Consider the following 10,489-nt stretch of genomic DNA (forward strand, 5'->3'; position numbering starts at 1 on the left):
TAAACTACTAGTAATCCAAAGATATAGTAAAAACAGTATCTGATTTTCACTTTCCAATTTATCTTGTTGCTTAGATCTAACAGTGGTAGCCTCGAATTTTGTCGAATCAGCAAAGAAACTAAAATGAAACTTTTCACGTAATGTATATTACGGTATCAATAACAATGTTTTTACAGAAAGTTTAATGCAATTTAATTAACTAAATATTAGGTCAAATATAAGGTAGAGTAGGGCAGGGCTCAAAGGTTCAATTTGACTTTAAGTAATTATACTGTCTAAAGAAGAACTTCATCAAAAAACACATATCAAGTGTTTTTTGATTTTGCTATGTTCAGTAAAATTCCAAGTAAATTTTTAAATATAAAAACGTATTTTCTTAATAACTTTGTATCTCAAATTTGTCATGTCTCTTTTTACCCCATAGACGGAATAAAATAAGACAGACAGGGGGAGAACAGATTCAATGTCTTAATTTAAATTTAATGCGGCTTTACAAACTAAATGGCTTTAGTATTCAATCAATGCAAAAGATAAATTGCAGGGGCACATTTTTTTACTAAGATAACAATGTATATAACCTTGATCTAGTATTTTGTCAGAAATTTTATTAACAGAGTTGGAGTAACTATGATTTTGAATTATTTTTTGTAGAATTGCTTATTTTAGCTGAATTAGATTTTTATTTACTATTTTTTATTGTTTACTACTCATTTGCTAGGGTAAAATTTCAGTTAATCTTTTTCACCCCATTCATATGTAAGCATTAGGGTTATATAAAAAATTAACAATTAATTTTATGAAACAATTAAATAACTTATACTTAAAAAATATATTATGTCTCGTAAACTAAACAGTGATCACAACCAAAAAAACTAACAACGAAACAAAATACTTTTGCTCTGTATTTTCAAACATTGCCGTTTATTTCCTGTTAGAAACGTCGTAAAATTCAAGGTGATGTCTGGTTGTACACCTTTTTTTCTTATTGTTATTACAAAATTCTTAAGTTTACTTGTTTTGAAGATAATGGTGGTGGACCTTTTTACTCGCGGCTTTAAGCTTTGTTAAAATATATTATTAATAGACATAAAAAATACAAACAAATAGAGAATGATATTACCGGCACTTAAATATTTAATAAACTAATATGTGACTTAAATTTACATATAAGTTTAATTCAATATTCGAATATTTTTCAATCATTATAAATAACGCTTTATTGAATTGTAGAAATTATATAACCCGTTATCAATTTTAGAACTTCGATAAAGTTTGCAACAGATGAACGAAAGTACTTTTAAGAAACTTTCACGAATCGCGACATTATTATTTGCATTTTTCCTATACTAATAGATCGTCTTCAGTCTTCTTGGCATAGAAATTCTGCAAATTCGTGTGAATCTTTGAATATTTACATAAAGTTTGCTCATAAAAATGCGCATAGTATTGATAAAATATATATTATCATTTTAAAATTTTCAGTAAATTCTAACAGATTTCCAAATCCTTAAACTCAACACTTGCTATTATTTATGTCTGAAACATACATTTCAATACATTCGATTAAGTAAAGCAAATGTAAATGTCAATCAATTTGAGATTTGAATTGAAGATTTGTACTATTTCATAAATCTATTTCATAATGTTAACCTTTTCTTTATGATTTGTGACCTTTAGGTTTAATATGCTATTAAATTGCGAATTCTATTGTCATGAGAATAAATTTAATTTCTCCAAATATTAAATAGTTATTCCAGGAACATTCTAATATTTCGACTAGTCTAACATAAATCAATATGTTTTAGTAATTTGTGGAAATCAGTTAAAAAGGTCATTTTACAACTAATAAAAAAATTATATCCATGTTTTTAGAAGAGGATAAAAATCTGGTAGGGTAGGGCGGGGCAGAATGGTCCAATATGACTTTGAGCAATCATATTGAAAAAACTAAACCGATTATATCAAAACAAAAAGCACATACCGAACAAACAAGTATCTGACTATGTTCAGTAAAACTCTATTAAAAACATATTTTTTTTAACTTTTTTTCTTTTAATATAATAGTAAAAAAATATTGCTATTTTACGATGATTTAAAAATGACCTCAAATTCGTGCCTCTACGCCAAATATTCTCTTAAGAAAACCAATTTTATCAGAGATAAAATATAACAATAGTTAGTTTAACTCTGCTGATGAATATTTCTGGCAAAATATCAACTCTAAGATAAATACAGTGTTATTTTTATAAAACAATGTGCTCATGAAATTTATATTTTTCATTATTTGAATAATGTAGCTATTATTTTGTAAAATATTTTTAAAATTAACAATAAGACATTGGATCATTTGCCCATTGGCTGTCTTCCTTCATCCTGTCTACAGAATAAAAAGGAACTTTTTTTCTATAATTACGAATTAACTGAGAATTTGACTGAACATAGTTCGACAGTAGTGTATGTGTTGTAATAAAGTTCATTATATAATATGATTACTGAAAGTCAACATTTCGGACATTTGTGCCCTACCTGCCTTATATATCCAACCATTTTCGGTTAAAAATATTGGAGCTCATCGATATGTTTTGATTTTCTATGTGTTCCGATATTTTTTTTAATTTTTGTAACAAATTGTAAGGTTTTATATTACATCATCAATAGTATCAATGTCGCTGATTTTATGTAATAGCATTTTTCACCTCATCTATTGATTACTACAACGCCCTGAAATATTTGATTGTTTGGGGTGGCTGCAGAAATAAACTCAATGGAATGGAAAGAGACAAAGCCAAATTCATATTTGATCATGTCTGATTCCATGTTTCTATTCAATAATATGACGGGCATAAAGACTATATACAACAGGAGTAACATAACAATTGATATCAGAAAATCGTTCTAGATTGAAAATATAACACAGAAATCATTCAAGTAACGCGATAAACTTTTCTGATATACGACGTCGTTCGCAATCGGATCTATTTACAAGAAAATTTCTGATTCGGACTCGAAGTGTAATGAAGTTTTCAAATCGCGAAAATGATCTTGTTATATTTTTTATAACATCTATTTGGAGAAATATATCTAACGCGAGAAAAGTTTTATATTTGATATTATTCGATAATATTACTTTCGTGCACTTATATGGGTACTAGTTACATTTGTTTTATTTTCAAGGTACGGAATATCTTTTAAATGTATTATTTTTGCTGAGCAAACGTTGTTAAGAAGAATTATGTTACATATGCTAAAAATATTTAATATGGAAAAAATGTTTCATGATTTCAGTATAAATGAAATATTCGAATTTTACATTTTAATTTCTTTAGTTATCAATTTTCATGCATTTCACAACGCTATTCAGAGATATTATAAGAAAATTGTAGTTAACTATTTAGTGTATTCTGTTTTTTTTGTGATGTCTTAATATTTTTATTCATTTCATTTGATCAGCCACTGTTTTTGATCATCAATAATTTCGTTAATTTACCAGTTAATTGCAAGTAAAATAAATGAAATTGTAATATTTGTTTACGTGGAAATGTCCTTAAATACGATGAATTATCATATATTTATCATACGAAAAACAGCGTGTGTCGCAGGAGATAAACGACCATGTAAAAATATTCACAACAAAAGTTTTTTTTGGTTTTGAGTTTCTTTATTTATTTCATGATATAATTTTTAATTTTATGTTATTTAATTGTTTTGTAAGAATAATTTTTATTTTTAAGATATATTAACCGTTCACACCCCCAGAACCATCCCAATAATGGAAACTTGTTCGAACAAACGTACTTAATCTTTCTCCCATTGAACCCTATTCTGAAATCAGTATAGTTTAGCTGGTGTGACGATTGTCACTACCGTACGCAGTTTTCCCTACTTTAATAATTATCTAATGAATAGAGAAATCAGAAAGTATAAAAAATACAGCTTATGAAAAATTATAGAAACAGCAAATTATAAAAAAGTATATTTTACTAATTTGTTTTGCATTTTACTAAAATTTATTAATATTTTCTGATCAATGTTATTTTTTGTATTTTGGCTTTTTAAAATTGATAGCAGTTTACTTTAGTTTTTCCTATGTAAAGTATTTTCATAAAAAAATTTAAATATAACTTTAGATAAACATATCTCCAACAATATTAAGGAGAGTTATTTTAAACATATCTCTAACAATATTAAGGAGAGTTATTTTAAATATATGCTACTGCAAAAATTACACTAAATAATTTTGGTAAAATTTCAAATAAATCGATGGAAAATATATTTTAATTGGAGAATTATAATGCAAATAGTATATTGTGTATTGGCATGATGTCTATTTTTTCAAATACTCACAAAAAACTGGATATTGGATCAAAATGAATAAATTGTTTGTTCTTCCTTGAATTAAAATATTTTTCTCATGTTGCGCACTCGCTAATTCCGAGATTTGTATGAATTTTGATCCCGTAGCGGCGGCATCCGAGTGGAAAGGGTTAAGATACTATTAATTTTAGGCATTGATTCTTATTGTAAAGATATAGATTTTAGAATATATATCTTATAATGTTTATTTTTAAAAAAATGAGCCAAAAGAGACTGGCTGAGAGTTCAAATTGCAGATTTAAGTAATTTTTGTTGCCGTTTATAATATTACCTATAATTATTGGTTTTATTATTATTATTTTTTAATTTATCGGATATAATTTTGGGTAGTATAGTTTGGGTTATTTAGATACTTATGAAAACTTTTATGAACGTGTACTCATACAGAAATTAAATCAGTCGTTTTTTATAGTTTATTTTATTTACTATATACTAAAACAAATCTTACAAGTAACTTCAATCTTTAGGCGATTTACTTTTATAATAAATTGCAAGTTTTTTATATTGATAATATTTATATGAATAATTATTAAAAATAATTTAACATAATCTTCAAATACGACAAACTTGAATTTTTGTCATATCAGAATTAATTTAATAGAAATATTCGTAGGTTTTATGTTTGAGTTTCGTATTATATCCCTAAATATATATTTTTAGTGGCCACAGAAAAAGTACAAGCAATTTATTGCGCAGCTTTTAGTTTTTTTCAATGTTACAGGGTGCCGCACCTCGTTTACAAGCTGATATGATTTCCCACTGGACATATTATATACAAAACAAATAAGACAATTCTAATGATTAAAATAACAACTTTTTTATAAAGTAACAAGTCGATCCATATCATTCAATAGCAAAATTCTAAAAAATTGTTGTATGAAAAAAAAGTGCGCATAAGGTTCACACGCGATTGAAGTAAAACTTATTTGATATAGTACAAGATGGCATTTAAGTAAAAATAAATACGTCATATAATAATTTTGAATAATGTTTATTAGTAATATAGTTACACTCGTGATGTCAACCATTATACACTTTATATGATAATAAATTATAAATATATATGCATTAAAATATGTATATGTATATATATGTATATATATGTATAATATTTAAAAACAATAATGTAAATAAAGTCATACTTCAAATATGACATGATCGGTTTGTCATTGTAATTAGCATTTAGAAATGAACCTTCATTAGAGAAATAAAGTAATTGCTGATTAATAAATTCTATAATATTTGTTCACACAGTGGATTATGTTAAACAAAGCCTAAACAAATATAGTTTTTGCAATTTCACTCATCATGTAATTGTGTTTGAAGAACTTCATGTAATTAAAATTAAAATACATTTATTGACTGCTTGTCTTTTTTTTTACTTTTTCGCTGGCGATATAATCTCATTCTTTGAATAGATGTAATATCTGTCTTGCCTAAAAAATATTTTTATAACTTCAAAGATTTATAGAAACTACGAATAATATAGAAATAATTTCTAATCAATAAATTCTGTTTATTGTAAAATGTAAAACAAGTTAAAAAATGAATTTTACAAAACATATATTCAATTATTAGTTGTTCTTTCTGACAAAGTTTTGTATAAAGTTGCAATATTTATAGAAAATGCGCCTACAAAATATGTATTTCAAACAAAAGTTGCATTCACTTGGTATTTCAATATGCAATATGAGTCTGATTATGATATATTTAATTAAAATACCTACCAAAGCTAGATTCATGATAGTAGTAAGAATTGATAATTTTTGTCGTATTTTGTGTCGTTCAACCTAATGATTAAACTGCATCCAATTGATTAAATAGTGTAGCTATTATTCCATAAAACCTGCTTGCTCCGGTTTACCTCGCCTAATTTTGGACAATTTTTTTAAAAATAGCAAAAAGTTTTACAATGATGAGATAGCTAGAAATTTTGTTGAATATGGTTAGATAGTTATTTGTTTTTATGTGTTATTTGTTTTTATGTAGTTGGTTTAATTTTTATAGTATAATTGCTGAGAGTCAAATTGGACATTTGTGCTCTACCCTATATTTGAAGAAAAAATCAAATTATTTAAAAAATCAGAAGTTTTAAAATGATATAAAAATATTAGAAACATTAAAAACTTGTTACAGATATAAGAAACTTTTTAAAATTATATTCCAAAATTATTGAAGACATAAAAAAAATACGATTAATTAGATCAAATATTAGGTTGGATAATAATGAAGTTTAAAAATGCATATTACGTTATCATATCTCTTATAGAAATGAAAAGATTAGATGTATGTCCAGAAGTTATTGTAACGAACAATTTATGTGTTTCCTAGATTCATTGAATATGTTTTTTGCACAGATTAAGTTTTATAAATATTATATAGGTATTTATAACAAGTATATGATATGGTGATGGTTAACTTGATCTTTGAATATGCTTCTATTGAGAATATATTTCTTTATCTTAGTTCTTGATATTATTTGACACTGAGAAATACTTGTTAGCACAATGCAATGTTAAAGTCATTTATCGTCATTGTTTTTATGTCACTGGCATAGAACTAGTTCTGATATGAAAATCGAGTGTGGTAAAGTTATTGTATTTTCTAAGGCAAGCTATCAAATACAGCATGCTCTATTACTTGTACCACCTAGGTAAAAAATTCGTGCAAGAAGCTAATGAAATGTTCTAAAAGCAATCTGTATCTGGGTACGGTCGTGTTTGGCAGTCGTCGCTAATAGTGCGGTGGATCGCGATAATGGCACTTGCGCTAAAAGGAAAACCGTCGCCTGATAAGGCGAAAGATAAATTTCATGTGTTCCGGGTACATTGCGCTGCTACATCATAAGCTTTGAAATGCGATTATAACCTGTGCAATTCTTATCCACTAGGAGCTCCTGGACGGATTATTTCATTATTATCATCACTATCCACGTTTAAATATTTCTGAGGTAGTTCTGTAACTACCTAAGTGGAAACATAACTAGTGGTGCATGGCTTCGTGCCTTAAGGCAAATTGTTGAAACTTTCCGTACTGGAAACTAAATTAGTAAAAAAGACTTTGTAAAGCTTTGAAAAAATTAGATTTTCAAAAATTTCGAAATTTTTGAAAAAAAAATGACTTTTTTGAAAAATGTGATTATATTCTTATTTTTTTTGTATTCTGATTTATTTTAAAAATTTTGAACATTTTATTTTAAGCAATCGCACTGCATATCTGATTAAGAGTCGAAATAGAGTGAGCGCCGCGTAGTCGTCTAACGTATGAACATTGATACGGAACCCATAGAAATGTATACAAAATTCGTACTTATTATAATCTGATAATACAATGTACTTATGTCTATGTTCAGTTTTGACCACCAAATGGCATTATTTTTCACTTTTTTATTGGATCTCCGGAGACGCTGGACCTGGCTTTACAAAAATTTTACCAGTTGTTCATATCGTCAATAAATAAAATGTTTTTTGAATTATTCAAATCGGACGCTCCGTTATCTCAAAATGTGAAATACCATTTTTGGTACTTTTTGCACCGTACCTCCGAAACGGCTAGACCTACGTTTGCCAAAAACTAATCACCATTTCTTTTTGTCAGTAGGAATCGAATGCTTTTTGAATTATTTAAATCGTTTAATCCGTGTTCGTGAAATTGTCGATGAAAATTTGTATCCGCACACACACACATACATACATCAATTTTTTCTAAGGTGTGCCAAAATGTTCAGAAACCTCTGAAACGTAAACTTATATAAAAATTTGCATGTTCAATTTTTTAGCGTTTACCATAACTTACCCTACGGAAAGTTAAAAAATGATGCAATGTAGGATGGGGCATAAAGGTCCAATTTGATTTTGAGCAATTATATTGTGAAAACTAAACCAATTATTTTACAACAAATAACACATATCAAACAAACAACTATCTGACTCTGTTCAGTAGAACTTCCAGCTAGTTCATCATTGTAGATGTATTTTTTTATTGTTTTTCAAATATTTCTAATCTGGTTCTTTTTACCCCATAGGCATGGTAAATTCGGACACCCAAGGAGCAAACAGGTCCAGTGTTTTCTTTTGATTTTGAAGGGATTATACAAAACAATAGTTACATTATTCAACCAATGCAAAATATACATTTTATGGGTGCATTTTTACAGAGTAAAACACTGTAAATAACACTGTAATAACCTTGATCTGGTTTTTAATCAGAAATATTTGTCAGCAGAGTTGGATTAACTAAAAATTTAAATTCAAATTTAAATGTTTCTCTTGTAAATTTTAGCTTTTTTTAATTGAATTAATACTTTTTTATTTGCTATTTTCATTTTTTATACCTTTTCATGGTATAGGTTGAGTTGGTCCTTCTTACCCCACCCAGGTTTAAGCTTTTATAAAGGTTATATATAAACTATTAAAGCTTACTAACAAAATACATATTATAAAACAATCAAATAACGTATACCTAAAAATTATTAGATTCTCATATACTAAACAACAGTGCTCACAATTGAAAAAACTAACAACAAAAGAAAATACCTTTGTTATGGATTTTTAAACATTGTCGTTTATCTCCCGACAGCAACGTTATAAGATTTTAGGTGATGGCTGGTTATACTTCTTTTTCTCTCTACTTGCAAATATTATTGTTGAAGAATTCTCAACTTTATTGGTTTTTGAGATATCGGTGGTGGACCTTTCTTCCCGCGGACCTTTAGGATCCGTTCTACCCCCAGACTATGCTTGAATGTCATATATTCTAAATCTTCTTATAAACTTTTATGCTATAAATGTTAGGTAAAATAAGCCTCTTACGGCTACCCACGAGAAAATTTTACAAACTATTTGTTGTTTTTACCGCAACGCTTAATGTATATGGAGTTAGTGAAAACACATTATAGTATTTTCCATGTTGTTTGCGGAGGTATCTAGATCCTCGAATTCTGATGCGATAAAATGGGATTTTTAATGCATTTTCTGAATTTGTGTACGTAAGTGAATTTTACTATTAATTTTTACATGGTGGTTTAGAGTTGTATTTTAATAGAATATTACCGATAAATGTCATCTCCAATACTCCGATATATACTTATCCCTTTCCATTCGCGACTCCCGAGATTCATATGAATTTTGCATCAGAGTGAAAAGGGTTAAAATTAGTATAAATCTTGTTTTATATTATTCGTAGTCTCTATAAATCTTTAAAGTTAATGAAATGGAAAATATTTTTTAAGCAAAACAGATATGACAGCTGTTCAAAGAATGAGATTATATCGCCAGCGAAAAAGTAAAAAAATACCATCAGTCAATGAATGTATGTTAATTTTAATTACATGAACTTCTTCAAACACAATTATTACATGAGGAGTGAAGTTGCGAAAACAATATTTGTTTAGGCGTTGTTTAAAATAATCCACTGTGTGAACGAATATTATAGAATTTATTAATCAGCAATTTCTTCATTTCTCTAATGAAGGTTCATTTCTAAATGCTAATTACAATGGCAAACCGATCATGTCATATTTGAAGTATGGCTTCAATTACATTATTGTTATTAAATATTATACATATTTTTAATGCTATTATAAATATATAATTTATAATTTATCATTATATAAATGTGTATAATGGTTGACGCTAATAAATATGTGCATCACGAGTGTTACCAAGTTACTAATGAACATTATTTAAAATTGTTATATGATGTATTTATTTTCACTTAAAAAGTAGCAAATAAGTTTTACTTCAATCGCGTGTGAACCTTACGCGCACTGTTATTTTTTTTTTCGTTAATCTCTATTGCAAAACTTTTCAAATAGTTTCAGTCAGCATTGTTTATGGATCTAAATAGAGTGATACAATGACAGAATGCAATTCATTTCATTCTTATCTAGAGATTCAATTCTTTCATCAGTAGGTACCTTATTCGTGAAGATAGCGATAACATTGTCAGTTTTAGTCCTGATCTTACTCTTGCAGGTTTCATCTTTCATTAATATTCTCTTCAAGTCTTACGATGTAAGTTAAAACTTTTTGGTACATTTTAAATTAAATGTATAATATAGCTAAAGATTGCATTAATGTCAATTATATGAGGTTTTACATTGTTAGAGTTAAAT

Source organism: Ctenocephalides felis, unplaced genomic scaffold, assembly GCF_003426905.1.
Source record: "Ctenocephalides felis isolate EL2017-DRISC unplaced genomic scaffold, ASM342690v1 CF-g0.4_SCAFFOLD_01886, whole genome shotgun sequence".
NCBI lineage: Eukaryota > Metazoa > Arthropoda > Insecta > Siphonaptera > Pulicidae > Ctenocephalides > Ctenocephalides felis.